Here is a 17,984-nt window from a genome sequence, read left to right as displayed (position 1 = left end):
GAGTAATAACATCCTCAACTACTTATTTTTAATATAGAAACTCTGCTATATCTACTTTTGGAGCTAACTAGTGCTCTCAAATCATATCGACAGCAGATGGGAGATGTATTCATAACATTTCCAACTTAGCTAGCTAACATACATTTTGAGAACAAGTTATTGTGAAGACAGACGCTGGGAGACGAGAAGCAAGTACAGGGAGTGAACATTTCATAAATAAACGACATGAAGGACAGACATAAAGGGGCAATCAACAACTGATGGAGTCCAGGTGAGTCCAATGAGCACTGATGCGCGTAATGATGGTGACAGGTGTGCGTAATGATGGGCCGGCTGAGGCGTGGGAGCCCAACGAGCCAGCTGAGGTGTCGGAGCACGACGAGTCGGCTGAGGCGTGGGAGCCCGACGATCCTGCTGAGAAGTGGGAGCCCGACGAACCGGCTGAGGCGTGGGAGACCGACGATCCTGCTGAGGCGTGGGAGCCCGACGAGCCGGCTGAGGCATGACGTGGGATGTGAGCCTGATGAGCCGGCTGAAGCGTGGGAGCCCGACGAGCCGGCTGAGGCATGACGTTGGATGGGAGCCTGCCGAGCCAACCGAGACAAGGAAACTTCTCGAGCCAGCTAAGGCGTGGAAGCCCGACGAGCCAGGTGATATACCTCCGGTTTCGTCGGCAGAGGCACCCGGACCCGACGTCACCAACAAAAACAAAAATCAAAAAACTACCTGATGCTTCAAATATGGGTGTCAGCATTCTGTGAGGACAGACGCTGGGAGTCGAGAAGCAAGTACAGGGAGTGAGTATTTCATAAATAACCGACATGAAAAAAATAAGGACGTTGTCTGGACAGGAGAAAACAGAACGACAATAATGCTGACAGGGGGAACAAACTGAGGAACAGACAGATATAGGGGGCAATCAACAAAGTGAAGGACTCCAGGTGAGTCCAATGAGCGCTGATGCGCGTAATGATGGTGACAGGTGTGCGTAATTATAGGCAGCCTGGCGTCCTCGAGCACCAGAGAGGGGGAGCGGGAGCAGGCGTGACAGTTAGATTATATTAAGTGGTTAGCTAGCTAGCATTAGCAACGTTTTGTGGTCAATGAGACTGAGAGCTCGCAAACCAGCTGATCTACCAAATAATGTTACAAAGTTTAATTTAGGATTTGAAAAAATACTCCATCAACAGGCTCTGCATTTCAGGAATCACAGTATCAAGTACTCCTGCTGCACTGTTCAGTTATTTAGCCATTTAAACATGGTTTTTTTGGCTTTAATGGGATTTAAAGGTGAGCTCAACTTGTTTGAGGTGTTGGACTTAATGACATTTCCTATCTATTGGAACATTGTGAATGAGTGCATCATGGTGGCGATGGAGTTATGGTATGGGCAGGCATAAGCTACAGAAAACAAACACAATTGCATTTTATGGACGGAAATTTGAATGCACAGCAATACCGTGACGAGATCCTGAGACCCATTGACATGGAATTCATCCGCTGCGATCATCATGTTTCAGCATGATAATCCACGGCCCCATGTCGCAAGGATCTGTGCACAATTCAGAGAAAGCAGAAACGGTCCCAGTTCTTCCATGGCCTGCATACTCACCAGACATGTCACCCGTTGAGCATGTTTGGGATGCTGGATCGACGTGTACGACAGCATGTTCCAGTTCCTGCCAATATCCAACAAATTCGCACAGCCATTGAAGAGGCGTGGGACAACATTCCACAGGCCACAATCAACAGCCTTGATCAACTCTACGCAAAGGAGATATGTCGCACTGCATGAGGCAAATGGTGGTCACACCCAGTGGCGATTTTAGCATGTAAATCTTGGTGGGACAAAACTAAAATAAGTGGGATGCATGCCAGTAAAGCCACTACTGTCACGTCCTGGCCAGTATAAGGGTTAATTGTTATTGTAGTTTGGTCAGGACGTGGCAGAGGGTATTTGTTTTATGTGGTCCGGGGTGGTGTTTTGGAAAAAGGGTGTTTGATTTAATATTTCCGGGTTTTTGGTTTATGGTCTATGTTTATGTACTTCTATGTGTAGTCTAGTAAGTGTGTTTCTATGTGGAGTTAATTGGGGTGGACTTCCAATTGAAGGCAGCTGTGTGGTGTTGCCTTTGATTGGAAGTCCTATATTAGTTGGGTGTGTTTGTCTGTGTGTTTGTGGGAAATTGTTCTGTGTTTAGCCTTGTGCCTTGCCAGACTGTTAGTGGATCGTTCGTTCTCTTGTTTGTTGTTTTTGTGTTCGTTTTGATTTAATAAATGTTCAAAATGAACTAACACAGTCCTGCTGCATTTTGGTCCTCCTTCACCGACGATACCGTGACAACTACACAACACAACACTAAACAATACATAAATTGCACTGTAACGGTGACAAACAGTGACAACAAACTGTTAGGGCCTATATAAAGCTGTCCCAACAGCTGTCCCAACATCTTACCACTGCTCCACCTGACTATCAGTGGAGCCTTGTCTGGCAGCGAAACAGTTCATTCAGCCTCTGTACATACCAATTGTCATTATAAACCTCATTTGTTTAACCTGTTGTGGTATAAGGGGCAGTATTTTCACGTCCGGATAAAAAACGTACCCGATTTAATCTGGTTACTACTCCTGCCCAGAAACTAGAATATGCATATAATTAGTAGATTTGGATAGAAAAGACTCTAAAGTTTCTAAAACTATTTTAATGGTGTCTGAGTATAACAGAACTCATATGGCAGGCCAAAACCTGAGAAGATTCCATACAGGAAGTGCCCTGTCTGACAATTTGTTGTCCTTCTGTTGCATCTCTATCGAAAATACAGCATCTGTGCTGTAACGGGACATTTTCTAAGGCTTCCATTGGCTCTCTAAAGCCGCCAGAAAGTGGACTGGGGTGTCTGCTGTCTCTGGGCAAAGAACAGCAGCAGAATTTGTAAGTGGTCAGCCTGGGGACAGTGAGACTGAGATGCGCGTTCACAAGACTACTCAATTCTTTTCTTTCAGCCTTTGAATGAATACAACGTTGCCCGGTTGGAATATTGTCGCTATTTTACGAGAAAAATCGCATAAAAATTGATTTTAACTTCTCTAGGGCCAGTGGGACGATTTCATCCTACCTACGTAACAGCCAGTGGAATCCCGTGGCGCGTTATTCAAATACCTTAGAAATGCTATTACTTCAATTTCTCAAACATATGACTATTTTACACCATTTTAAAGACAAGACTCTCGTTAATCTAACCACACTGTCCGATTTCAAAAAGGCTTTACAACGAAAGCAAAACATTAGATTATGTCAGCAGAGTACCCAGCCAGAAATAATCAGACACCCATTTTTCAAGCTAGCATATAATGTCACATAAACCCAAACCACAGCTAAATGCAGCACTAACCTTTGATGATCTTCATCAGATGACAATCTTAGGATATCATGTTATACAATACATGCATGTTTTGTTCAATCAAGTTCATATTTATATCAAAAACCAGCTTTTTACATTAGCATGTGACGTTTCAGAACTAGCATACCCACCGCAAACTTCCGGTGAATTTACTAAATTACTCACGATAAACGTTCACAAAAAACATAACAGTTATTTTAAGAATTATAGATACAGAACTCCTCTATGCACTCGCTATGTCCGATTTTAAAATAGCTTTTCGGTGAAAGCACATTTTGCAATATTCTAAGTAGATAGCCCGGCATCACAGGGCTAGCTATTTAGACACCCACCAAGTTTAGCCCTCACCAAAGTCAGATTTACTATAAGAAAAATGTTATTACCTTTGCTGTTCTTCGTCAGATTGCACTACCAGGACTTCTACTTCAATAACAAATGTTGGTTTGGTTCAAAATAATCCATAGTTATATCCAAATAGCGGCGTTTTGTTTGTGCGTTCAAGACACTATCCGTAAGGGTAAAGAAGGGTGACGCCCGACGCGTTTCGTGACAAAAAAATTCTAAATATTCTATTACCGTACTTCGAAGCATGTCAACTGCTGTTTAAAATCAATTTTTATGCCATTTTTCTCGTAAAAAAGCGATAATATTCCGACCGGGAATCTGTGTTTTAGTACAAAGAGAGAGAAAATAAAAACATGGGGTCGCCTCGTGCACACGCCTCAGTCTCATTGTCCTCTGATAGACCACTTACCAAAGGCGCTAATGTTTTTCAGCCAGGGGCTGGAATTACATCATTCAGCTTTTTCCCGGGTTCTGAGAGCCTATGGGAGCCGTAGGAAGTGTCACGTTACAGCAAAGATCCTCAGTTTTCAATAAAGAGAGTCAAGAAGAACAAGAACTTGTTAGACAGGCCACTTCCTGTAAGGAATCTTCTCTGGTTTTTGCCTGCCATATGAGTTCTGTTATACTCACAGACACCATTCAAACAATTTTAGAAACTTTAGGGTGTTTTCTATCCAAAGCCAATAATTATATGCATATTCTAGTTTCTGGGCAGTAGTAATAACCAGATTAAATCGGGTTCGTTTTTTATCCGGCCGTGTAAATACTGCCCCCTAGCCCTAACAGGTTAAACAGCGTTTGACATGCTTCTAAGTACGGTAATGGAATATTTTGACATTTTTTGTCACGAAATGCGCTCGCGCGTCACCCTTCGGATAGTGACCTGAACGCACAAACAAAACGGAGGTATTTGAATATAACTATGGATTATTTGGAACCAAAACAACATTTGTTGTTGAAGTAGAAGTCCTGGGAGTGCATTCTGACGAAGAACAGCAAAGGTAATCCAATTTTTCTAATAGTAATTCTGAGATTAGGTTGTCCCACACTTGGTGGGTGTCAAATTAGCTAGCCGTGATGGCCGAGCTATGTACTCAGAATATTGCAAAATGTGCTTTTGCCGAAAAGCTATTTTAAAATCGGACATAGCGATTGCATAAAGGAGTTCTGTATCTATAATTCTTAAAATAATTGTTATGTATTTTGTCAACGTTTATCGTCAGTAATTTAGTAAATTCACCGGAAGTTTGCGGTGGGTATGCTAGTTCTGAACATCACATGCTAATGTAAAACGCTGGTTTTTGATATAAATATGAACTTGATTGAACAAAACATGCATGTATTGTATAACATAACGGCCTAGGAGTGTCATCTGATGAAGATCATCAAAGGTTAGTGCTGCATTTAGAGTGTTAGAGTGTTTAGAGTGTTTTCTATCCAAATCTACTAATTATATGCATATTCTAGTTTCTGGGCAGGAGTAGAAACCAGATTAAATTGGGTACGTGTTTTTATCCGGCCGTGAAAATACTGCCCCCTATCCCAAAGAAGTTAAAAGGCAGTAAATAACTATGGCAAAAACGACGAAAACAAGCAGATATGAGGCAATCCGGGTAATTTCGATTAGGATATTAATGTGCTAGCTTGGACGGACATAACGTTAGTCAATATAACAATATTTTTCATTCTTTTGAAATGTACAGCGATAGAATTCAGAACATGGGCCATTCTTATAGTGTTCTCCCTGTACACCAAGTCAGAACAGCAGGTGAAATTAAGAGGGGTATATAGACCAAATTATTTGTCATGTCGTTCGTCGGAAGGAGTGGACCAAAGCGCAGGGTGGTAAGTGCTCATGATTTATTAAACAAAGAAACACTCAAACAAAAAATAACAAAACGAAAAGCCAACAGTTCCGTCACGTACAAAAACAAAACAGAAAACAACTACCCACAAACACAGGTGGGAAAAAGGCTGCCTAAGTATGATTCCCAATCAGAGACAACGATAAACAGCTGCTTCTGATTGGAAGCCATACTCGGCCAAAACAAAGAAATAGAATGCATAGAATGCCCACCCCACACCCTGACCTAACCAAATAGAGAAAAAACACGGCTCTCTAAGGTCAGGACGTGACAGTACCCCCCCAAAGGTGCGGACTCCCGGCCGCAAACCTGAACCTATAGGGGAGGGTCCGGGTGGGCATCTAATCTTGGTGGCGGCTCCGGTTCAGGGCGTAGCCCCCGCTCCGCCAGCTGATCCCTCCGCTTTTGAATCACCGGACCGTGGATCGTCGGAGGAGGAACCGGACCGTGGATCATCGCCGGAGGCTACGAACTGGGAACCCTCGCTGGAGACTCCGGACTGCGGACGGCCGCTGGAGACTCCGGACTGCGAACCGATGCTGGAGACTCCGGACTGCGGACTGCAGACCGCCGCTGGAGACTCCGGACTGCGGACCGCCGCTGGAGGCTCCGGACTGTGGGCTACTCAGGAGGTTCTGGACTGTGGGCCATCTCAGGAGGTTCCGAACTGTGCGCCGTCTCAGGAGGTTCCGGACTGTGAAACATCGCCGTAAGCTCTGGACTGGGAACTGTCGCCGGAAGCTCTGGACTGGGAACTGTCGCCGGAAGCTCTGGACTGGGGCCTGTCGCGGAAGCTCTGGACTGGGAAGGCGCACTGGAGGCCTGATGCGTGGGGCTGGCACAGGTGGCACCAGACTGGTAACACGCACCTCAGGGCGAGTACGGAGAGCAGGAACAGGACACACTGGACTGGGCAGGCGCATTGAAGGCCTAGTGCGTGGAGCTGGGACAGGTGGCACCAGACTGGTGACACGCATTTCAGGGCGAATGCGAGGAGCAGGCACAGGACGTACCGGGCTGTTGAGACGTACTGGAGACCTGGTGCGTATAGCCGGTATCAATTGTTCCGGAACTTCAACACACTTCTCAGGACGAGTACGGGGAGCTGACTCAGGTGGCACCAAACTGACAACACGTTCCTTTGGGAAAAATGTGTGCATCATCCACCAACTCAACAACTCTCCCATTTCTCTCTTCTCCAAATTCTCCCTCTTCTACCGGATTGGCTCTGGTTCACTCCTCGGCTCCGCCGACTGCTCCATGTGTCCCCCCCCACAAAAAAAATTATTGGGGTTTCTGTGGCCTTCCTACCTGACTTCGTAGCTGTCCCTCCTTCGCAGCTTCCGCCTGCTTCCCTGGCAGGCTCTTTTCTCCTGCCACTATTTCATCCCAAGCCCCGGATATACTCCTCCTAATCTCCTCATAAGACCAGGATGCCATTTCCAGGTACAAAAACAAAACAGAAAACAACTACCCACAAACACAGGTGGGAAAAAGGCTGCCTAAGTATGATTCCCAATCAGAGACAACGATAGACAGCTGCCTCTGATTGGAAGCCATACTCGGCCAAAACAAAGAAATAGAATGCATAGAATGCCCACCCCACACCCTGACCTAACCAAATAGAGAAAAAACACGGCTCTCTAAGGTCAGGGCGTGACATTATTAGAGTGAGTCACAGGAAGTCACATTGAGATTAAAATCTATTTTACAATAGAGCCCTGTACACAATAAAAACAGAATATTAAAACAACATACACATGTGTATAAAATAATATAATTCAGCACAATAAAAAAATAAACATTTAATAAAAGCAATCAACTGCAACTACGTAGAGGTCCTCAAACAATAATTAAACTGCCTGAGTGACATCAGAACATCTAACTGCAGTGAACTCTGCAGATTGTTCCACAAATTAGGGGCAAAAAAACAAAACACAGATGTTCCCAAATCTGTGTTTTATCCATTCCTGTGGATGGTTTATCCATTCCTGTGAACGGGTTTGATAACTTATGATTCTTAACTTTATTAATGATGTTACATATAGAGGGAGTTTCTGTCAAATTGCTTTGTAAATAAATTAAAGAGAATGCATGCAGCTCATCATTTATGCAGCAGCATGCAATACATTTTTGGACTCACCTTGTTGTGCTGTGCTCACTTGAACAGGAAGGTGGCGCAGCGGTCCTTCGTGGGCAAATTTTGTCATCAAAGTCTGGCATTCTCTGGATTTATGGTGCTTTCAAAACAACTGGAGGCCGGACTTGCAATCCCAAGTTGGATGACCGTTCAAAATGTATTTTCCAAGTTGGAGCTCGTTTATTCCCGACTTCCCAGTTGTCTTGAACTCACTGAAGTCAAAGTTTTTGCAGTTCCGATTTAACAGTTATTTTGAGCGAGGCACAAATCATGCTTCATTGACAGCATGGCCAACGTTGAATGTTTATCATTTTAAACTTGGAAAAGAGCCCTTTAATGCCAGATTTGGGAACCACACAGCCACTGTCAATGATTCCTTCCAAACCACTCGTTGAATTTGCAATTTCCAACTTGTTGTGTAATGTTTATGTCCAATGGCCGATGAGCACCGATACATTTAATCTATCATCTCTCTTCATTATTTCTCTTGACAAGGATTACAAAGGGTTTGTCAGTAGATTGTCAACTTGATTCATGATGACTGCTAGCTAAGATGTTGAAAGTATGATGTTGACATGATCAGTCCAATCAAAGCTACAGAAGATATAACGTGATTTGATGTCATTTTATCTGTGGCGAATGATCTTGAGCCTTCTTGGATGGGCACTTCTAATGTAACTCTATGGCAGCACCCAAAGGTCTAGAAATTTCGAGGTCTCCTCTTAGACTTTGCGGTGACGTAGTGTCCCTATGAGTGACAGAACACTTAGCCAATCACGGCGCAATGCTCCATATTTTCTGCTGGCTTGCCCCACCACCACAGAAAGCACTGAGCTAGGCTGAAACACCTGCATTTTGGAGCTGCCTTACTCAAGAAAACATAAAAGAGCCCATGTTTGTATGCGGCTTTATTAACTCAATGATATATATCATTTTTATATTGCCCTACATTTTTTTTAAGGTATCTGTGACCAACAGATGCATGTCTGTATTCCCAGTCCATAGATTAAGGCCTCAATTGACTGATTTCCTTGTATGAACAGTAAAATCTTTGAAATTGTTGCTAGTTGTGTTTATATTTATCTTTAATGTAGATGATACAGTATCTGTCACCTCCTCAGTCACACTTGGACTTCATTACTACCTTGATTACTTACCCTAACCCTAACCCTTTCATTCTAGCCTGAGCGCTAAGCCTCAGTCTGGCTTTCACCAGCCGTCTTTAATACTAGCCTGAGAGCTAACCCTCATTCTGGCTTTCACCAGCTGCCTTTCATTCTAGCCTGAGCGCTAACCCTCATTCTGGCTTTCACCAGCCGCCTTTCATACTAGCCTGAGCGCTAACCCTCATTTTGGCTTTCACTAGCCATTTCTCATACTAGCCTGAGAGCTAACCCTCATTCTGGCTTTCACCAGCCGCCTTTATACTAGCCTGAGCGCTAACCCTCATTCTGGCTTTCACCAGCCGCCTTTCATTCTAGCCTGAGCGCTAATCCTAATTCTGTCTTTCACCAGCCATCTTTCATTCTAGCCTGAGAGCTAACCCTCATTCTGGATTTCTCCAGACGTCTTTCATACTAGCCTGAGCGCAAACCCTCAAATGTGCTTTCACCAGCTGTCTTTCATACTAGCCTGAGCGCTAACCCTCATTCTGGCTTTCACCAGCCGCCTTTCATACTAGCCTGAGCGCTAACCCTCAAGGCTTTCTTCTTTCATAATAACAACCATATTTGCAGCCTAACGTTGTTTTTTTGGTATGATAAAGTCCATGCCTCCACATCTCCATTTTCTGGTAAAACATCTACAGAGAATGTCAATTAAATAACTTTGAAGATATCAACATCCTTCCCTTTTCCTCTGCATTTACAGTATACGCAAACCTTTACAATAACCGTTATGACTACTAAAAATGTCACTGAAAGGTACCAAGCAATACTGCATATGATTTCATTCAAAGTTATTAAGTGGTTATACTCAAACATATGATAACCTGTTGGAAAGTGATTATTTCTCCATCTGTCATTGCTCATAACTGAGTCATCCTAATTAGAATCCATTAGGCATTATCAAGAATTCATCAGACGCCATGTTGAAATCTCTGTTTCCTCACCGGCAGTATTTATGATTGGGCCTCAGGAATGGGGGACTTTCTAGGGTTCAACAAAAGAGGTCTGCTGTGGTAGATGTTCAGAGTGTAAGTGAGTCCAGTCAGGAAGGATGTGAGCCATGGTAGTCAGTGCAGGCAGCAAACAGGCGTCTATAGTGTTGTTTCCCATCACACAGACAACCTGTCTGCCTCCCTGTATCCTCATGACAACCTGTTTGTCTCACTGTATCCTCATGACAACCTGTCTGCCTCCCAGTATCCTCATGACAACCTGTCTGTCTCACTGTATCCTCATGACAACCTGTCTGTCTCACTGTATCCTCATGACAACCTGTCTGTCTCCCTGTATCCTCATGACAACCTGTCTGTCTCCCTGTATCTTCATGACAACTTGTCTGTCTCACTGTGTCCTCATGACAACATGTCTGTCTCCCTGTATCCTCATGACAACCTGTCTGTCTCCCTGTATCCTCATGACAACCTGTCTGTCTCACTGTGTCCTCATGACAACTTGTCTGTCTCTCTGTATGCTCATGACAACCTGTCTGTCTCCCTCTATCCTCATGACAACCTGTCTGTCTCCCTGTATCCTCATGACAACCTGTCTGTCTCCCTGTATCGTCATGACAACCTGTCTGTCTCCCTGTATAATCATGACAACCTGTCTGTCTCCCTGTATCTTCGTGACAACCTGTCTGTCTCCCTGTATCCTCTCAAGCTGTGCATATCCTTTAATAAAATTACAGAAACACAGTAGTGGGTTAGTCAAATTCTACACACTGTTATAACAAAACCCAACTCAATGAAATGCACTTGAAATAGAGGTTGACTTGACATAGTACATTTGTCAACTGTTAGCTTACAATATTATGACTAATTAACAGATTATGCACCCCACTATTCATGACAACAAATGCTTGATGTGGTGATAGCCAGACATTTCAAAGGAGTGAAATAAACATTTCAACGTCAGCTCAGTATCTGTGAGTCTCTGCATTTACGTCAGGGCAGAGGCTGGGCAGAGGCTGTAGTTAATGAGAGCTTCCTGCTACCTCATTCTTGTTTCCTGTTGCAGCCCGGGCTTTGGGCTCTGACCCCTGTTCAGAGAAACCCTTATCTGTCTGACCGACACAATAGGATAGAGTCCAGATATCTAAAAGAGGGAGGGAGAGAGAGGGAGAAAGTTTCCAAGTTGGAAATTTCAGAGTAGCCTATTCATGCCCAGGCTGCGTCATAACGATGAATTCCGGTCTTTGACCGTTGTTGTAGTGTGGGTTGGTGTATATATATATGCACAGAGTACCAGGGAGCAGTATCATTTCATCCACTGGATAAGACTAGAAACATATCCTTTGGAGATTTACCTGCAAAAGAGCATCACATTTTAAACTTACAATGGTAAGTACTGTTGAGAGAATTGGTTTATGCCTTAAAATAATGATGCACCAGTTAGTTTATATACATTTCAGACAGCCAATGCATTTCTCAGTCTGTAAAGTATGGCTTGATGTTCTCTCCACAGGCTTCTGCTCTGCATCACAGCAAGCCAGAAGCCCCAGCTCATGGATCAACCTTTTCCTCCTGTACTCAAGTAAGAAACACATTTCAGAAGATCTATGCATTTCTAAAATCCCACTCATGTAAACTCATTCATGTACTGTATGTCAATATTGACCTTTTTTATGTGTCATTCCTCAGTTGTCACCATGTGGACTAGAGTAGACGGCTGGTCCTACCATCACTCCAACAAAACTATGAACTGGGACACTGCTAGAAAGTGGTGCACGGAGCACTACACTGACATGGTGGCCATCCAGAACCGTGGAGAGATCTCCCACCTTAACAGCATCCTGCCCAGGCAGACCAACTATTACTGGATAGGGATCCGTAAGGTGGACGACATGTGGACCTGGGTGGGGACCAATAAGACCCTGACTAAAGAGGCAGAGAACTGGGCAGACGGGGAACCCAACAACGGGGGGAACAACGAGGATTGTGTGGAGATGTACATCAAGAGAGGACAGAGGGAAATGGAACGACGTTCGTGTATGAAGAAGAAGATGGCTCTGTGCTTCACAGCCTCGTGTCAGAGCGACTCATGTTACCATGGAGTGTGTGTGGAGACCATCAACAGCCACCGCTGTAAATGCTTTGAGGGCTCCTACGGAGAGCAGTGTGAACACGGTAAGCAAGCCCAGGATGATATAGTCCAATAATCTAATACAGGCAGTATGAAACCAACTGCTATCACATTCAAAGATCTCTTAAAACCTCTTAGAGACCCCTTAACACGCGAATCCCGTTAGCGGGATCGATTTGACAACAACCAGTGAAATAGCAGAGCGCCAAATTCAAAACAGAAATCTCATTATTCAAATGTATCACACATACAACCATTATACGCCATTTTAAATATAAGATTCTCCTTAATCCAACCACAGTGTCCGATTTTCAAAAAGGCTTTACGGCGAAAGCATAGCATTAGATTATGTTAGGACAACACCTAACAAGAAAAACCACACAGCCATTTTCCAAGCAAGGAGAGGCGTCACAAAAAACAGAAATACAGCTAAAATTAATCACTAACCTTTGATGATCTTCATCAGATGGCACTCATTGGACTTCATGTTACACAATACATGCATGTTTGTTCAATAAAGTTCATATTTATATCCAAAAATCTCAGTTTACATTGGCGCGTAATGTTCAGTAATGATTTGCTTCCAAACCCCCGGTGATTTTGCAGAGAGCCACATCAATTTACAGAAATACTGTGGCAAACCTCTTCAAAGTTAGGAGCGTTTGTCACAAATTAAGTGGTAAACTGTCACCAAAGTCAGCCCAGAATTAAAGTTTTTTCGAACATGACAGTACCTGTGTGTTTGTTTCTCTGTCCTGGTCCACCCAGGCCACAGGTAAGGTCAAGGATAGCAGGGTTCGGTACACAAATCTGGTTCTCGGTAGGTTCAGGTCTAAACGGCAACAGGTAAGTCCAAAACAGTCCAGCTCGTACACGGTAAATCCAGCCAATGTAGATTGTCTCTTTCTCTATGGTTCATAGATCCTTCCCGCCCTCTCTCTCTCTTCCTGGTTTTTCTTGACCCTTTATCTGTGGGTCGGCTCCACCTTCTGAGGGTTCCCCTTGCTTCTGGGAATTGTAGTTTTGGCAGTCGTCCATTTTGTGATCTGTAGTTCTGATCGGGGTGGCCATTTTAGTGATCGGGCAGAGCCCGTTTATTAGTTCTGCCCTCACATATCTGCCATTTATCACTCGACCCCCTTCTTTGCCACAATACTTATCATAAACTTTGACAAAATATACAGGTGAAATGCACAGAATTATAGATACACTCCTCCTTAATGCAACCGCTGTGTCAGATTTCAAAAAAGCTTCAAGGCGAAAGCAAACTTTGCAATAATCTGAGTACGGCGCTCAGACAACAACAACAAGCCAAACAGAAACCCACCATTTTGGAGTCAAGAAAACTCAGAAATAGTATGATAAATATTCACTTGCCTTTGATCTTCATCAGAATGCACTTCCAGGAATCCCAGTTCAACAATAAATGTTTGTTTTGTTCGATAAAGTTAATCTTTATGTCCAAATACCTCCATTTTGTTCACGTGTTAGGTTCACTATTCCAGGCGCGCTTGCTAACTCCAGATGAAAAGTCAAAAAGTTATACTACAGTTTGTAGAATCATGTCAAACGATGTATAGAATCAATCTTTAGGATGTTTTTAACATAAATCTTAAAATAAAATTCCAACCGGACGATTCCGTTCTCTTTAGGAATGAAGATGAACTCAGCTCGCTCCCAAGCCTGCACGCGTGATTGAGCTCATGCCTTATCCTAGGACACCTGGTTGGAATAGCTCTTGTTGGGTCACTACTCACAGTAAAAGCCTGAAACAACGTTCTAAAGACTGTTGACATCTAGTGGAAGCCTTAGAAAGTGCAACATGACCCCGGTAACACTACAAATTGGAAAGGAATTAACTTGAAAAACTACAAGCCTCAGATTTCCCACTTCCTGGTTGAATATTTCTCAGGTTTTTACCTCATTTACATTTACGTCATTTAGCAGACGCTCTTATCCAGAGCGACTTACAAATTGGTGCATTCACCTTATGATATCCAGTGGAACAACCACTTTACAATAGTGCATCTAAATCTTTTAGGGGGGGGTTAGAAGGATTACTTTATCCTATCCCAGGTATTCCTTAAAGAGGTGGGGTTTCAGGTGTCTCCGGAAGGTGGTGATTGACTCCGCTATCCTGGCATCGTGAGGGAGCTTGTTCCACCATAGGGGTGCCAGAGCAGTGAACAGTTTTGACTGGGCTGAGCGGGAACTGTGCTTCCACAGAGGTAGGAGGGCCAGCAGGCCAGAGGTGGATGAGCGCAGTGCCCTCGTTTGGGTGTAGGGACTGATCAGAGCCTGAAGGTACGGAGGTGCCATTCCCCTCACGGCTCCGTAGGCAAGCACCATGGTCTTGTAGCGGATGCGAGCTTCAACTGGAAGCCAGTGGAGAGAGCGGAGGAGCGGGGTGAGGTGAGAGAACTTGGGAAGGTTGAACACCAGACGGGCTGCGGCGTTCTGGATGAGTTGTAGGGGTTTAATGGCACAGGCAGGGAGCCCAGCCAACAGCGAGTTGCAGTAATCCAGACGGGAGATGACAAGTGCCTGGATTAGGACCTGCGCCGCTTCCTGTGTGAGGCAGGGTCGTACTCTGCGAATGTTGTAGAGCATGAACCTACAGGATCGGGTCACCGCCTTGATGTTAGTGGAGAACGACAGGGTGTTGTCCAGGGTCACGCCAAGGTTCTTAGCACTCTGGGAGGAGGACACAAGGGAGTTGTCAACCGTGATGGCGAGATCATGGAACGGGCAGTCCTTCCCCGGGAGGAAAAGCAGCTCCGTCTTGCCGAGGTTCAGCTTGAGGTGGTGATCCATCATCCACACTGATATGTCTGCCAGACATGCAGAGATGCGATTCGCCACCTGGTTATCAGAAGGGGGAAAGGAGAAGATTAATTGTGTGTCGTCTGCATAACAATGATAGGAGAGACCATGTGAGGATATGACAGAGCCAAGTGACTTGGTGTATAGCGAGAATAGGAGAGGGCCTAGAACTGAGCCCTGGGGGACACCAGTGGTGAGAGCACGTGGTGTGGAGACGGATTCTCGCCATGCCACCTGGTAGGAGCGACCTGTCAGGTAGGACGCAATCCAAGAGTAAGCCGCGCCAGAGATGCCCAACTCGGAGAGGGTGGAGAGGAGGATCTGATGGTTCACAGTATCAAAGGCAGCAGATAGGTCTAGAAGGATGAGAGCAGAGGAGAGAGAATTAGCTTTAGCAGTGCGGAGAGCCTCCGTGACACAGAGAAGAGCAGTCTCAGTTGAATGACCAGTCTTGAAACCTGACTGATTTGGATCAGGAAGGTAATTCTGAGAGAGATAGCAAGAGAGCTGGCCAAGGACGGCACGCTCAAGAGTTTTGGAGAAGAAAGAAAGAAGGGATAGTTGTTGACATCGGAGGGATTGAGTGTAGGTTTTTTCAGAAGGGGTGCAACTCTAGCTCTCTTGAAGATGGAAGGGACGTAGCCAGCGGTCAAGGATGAGTTGATGAGCGAGGTGAGGTAAGGGAGAAGGTCTCCGGAAATGGTCTGGAGAAGAGAGGAGGGGATAGGGTCAAGCGGGCAGGTTGTTGGGCGGCCGGCCGTCACAAGACGCGAGATTTCATATGGAGAGAGGGGGGAGAAAGAGGTCAAAGCACAGGGTAGGGCAGTGTGAGCAGGACCAGCGGTGTCGTTTGACTTAACAAACGAGGATCGGATGTCGTCGACCTTCTTTTCAAAATGGTTGACGAAGTCATCCGCAGAGAGGGAGGAGGGGGGAGGGGGAGGAGGATTCAGGTGGGAGGAGAAGGTGGCAAAGAGCTTCCTAGGGTTAGAGGCAGATGCTTGGAATTTAGAGTGGTAGAAAGTGCCTTTAGCAGCAGAAACAGAAGAGGAAAATGTAGAGAGGAGGGAGTGAGTTTTCCTCCATTTCCGCTCGGCTGCCCGGAGCCCTGTTCTGTGAGCTCGCAATGAGTCGTCGAGCCACGGAGCAGGAGGGGAGGACCGAGCCGACCTGGAGGATAGGGGACATAGAGAGTCAAAGGATGCAGAAAGGGAGGAGAGGAGGGTTAAGGAGGCAGAATCAGGAGATAGGTTGGAGAAGGTTTGAGCAGAGGGAAGAGATGATAGGATGGAAGAGGAGAGAGTAGCGGGAGAGAGAGAGCGAAGGTTGCGACGGCGCAATACCATCCGAGTAGGGGCAGAGTGAGAAGTGTTGGAGGAGAGCGAGAGGGAAAAGGATACAAGGTAGTGGTCGGAGACTTGGAGGGGAGTTGCAATGAGATTAGTGGAAGAACAGCATCTAGTAAAGATGAGGTCAAGCGTATTGCCTGCCTTGTGAGTAGGGGGGGAAGGGGAGAGGGTGAGGTCAAAAGAGGAGAGGAGTGGAAAGAAGGAGGCAGAGAGGAATGAGTCAAAGGTAGAGGTGGGGAGGTTAAAGTCACCCAGAACTGTGAGAGGTGAGCCATCCTCAGGAAATGAACTTATCAAGGCGTCAAGCTCATTGATGAACTCTCCAAGGGAACCTGGAGGGCGATAAATGATAAGGATGTTAAGCTTGAAAGGGCTGGTAACTGTGACAGCATGGAATTCAAAGGAGGCGATAGACAGATGGGTCAGGGGAGAAAGAGAGAAAGTCCACTTGGGAGAGATGAGGATTCCAGTGCCACCACCCCGCTGGCCAGATGCTCTCGGGGTATGCGAGAACACGTGGGCAGACGAGGAGAGAGCAGTAGGAGTAGCAGTGTTATCTGTGGTAATCCATGTTTCCGTCAGCGCCAAGAAGTCGAGGGACTGGAGGGTAGCATAGGCTGAGATGAACTCTGCCTTGTTGGCCGCAGTCCGGCAGTTCCAGAGGCTGCCGGAGACCTGGAACTCCACGTGGGTCGTGCGCGCTGGGACCACCAGGTTAGAGTGGCAGCGGCCACGCGGTGTGTAGCGTTTGTATGGCCTGTGCAGAGGGGAGAGAACAGGGATAGACAGACACATAGTTGACAAGCTACAGAAGAGGCTACGCTAATGCAAAGGAGATTGGAATGACAAGTGGACTACACGTCTCGAATGTTCAGAAAGTTAAGCTTACGTTGCAAAAATCTTATTGACTAAAGAGACTAAAATGATACAGTACTGCTGGCTGGTGAAGTAGGCTAGCTAGCAGTGGCTGCGTTGTTGACTTTGTTTGAAAGTGTAGCTGGCTAGGTAACCTCGATAGTTTCAGTACTACACCATTATCATGATACAAAGGCAACTATGTAGCTAGCTAACATAACACTAATCAAGACGTTCCTTTGTAATGTATTTAGTTTCTACAATGCTGCTCGGCGGTAATAGTTGGCTAGGTTTGGAAGATGGCGTCGCGGGGGACGAAAATAGCTGGCTAGCTAACCTCGATAATTACTCTAAACTACACAATTATCAAACTATGACAAAGACAACTATGTAGCTAGCTAACACTACACCAGTCAAATCGTTACCTGCCATATGAGTTCTGTTATACTCACAGACATCATTCAAACAGTTTTAGAAACTTCAGAGTGTTTTCCATCCAAATCTACTAATAATATGCATAGCCTACCTTCTGGGCCCGAGTAGCAGGCAGTTTAATTTGGGAACGTTTTTCATCCGGACGTGAAAATACTGCCCCTTATCTCCTTGCCTGTTTTCCTTTGTCGGCAGTTGTTGAATGAAAGATGGAGGAGGTCCCTGTCCCTGCTAAAGCCAGTGTCAGTTGCTCTCACCCCAATTGGAATCTGTCCTTTGACTTGACGTGTCAGTATTCCTGTGAAGAGGGGTACCGGCTGAGCAGCTCCGGGCCTGTGAGATGCACAGCCTCAGAATCATGGTCGGAACAGCCTCCCACATGTGAATGTAAATATATCCTTTAATAAACCTTATAAATAAGGTGTTCTGGAAAGACTAATAAGAGAATAAAATAACAGCTACCATTTGTTGTAAACTTTTGATTTGTACTTTCTTTGAATTACTTCAGTGTCTTGCTGTTGGTC

General features: G+C 45.2%; 1 pseudogene across 1 annotated transcript in view; it reads left to right on the top strand.

Annotated features, from left to right (window-relative positions):
- The window catches only part of LOC106598003 (uncharacterized), a 40,087-nt pseudogene that overhangs the window by 7,984 nt on the left and 14,119 nt on the right, over positions 1-17,984 (top strand). The window contains exons 12-14 of the transcript XR_006757133.1: positions 11,384-11,452; positions 11,560-12,045; positions 17,656-17,847. The product of XR_006757133.1 is annotated as an uncharacterized protein (transcript). The remainder of the gene's footprint in view (positions 1-11,383; positions 11,453-11,559; positions 12,046-17,655; positions 17,848-17,984) is intronic.

This window comes from Salmo salar, chromosome ssa10, assembly GCF_905237065.1.
Source record: "Salmo salar chromosome ssa10, Ssal_v3.1, whole genome shotgun sequence".
In the NCBI taxonomy this organism is placed as follows: Eukaryota; Metazoa; Chordata; class Actinopteri; order Salmoniformes; family Salmonidae; genus Salmo; species Salmo salar.
This window is presented reverse-complemented; position numbering and strand designations above follow the sequence as displayed.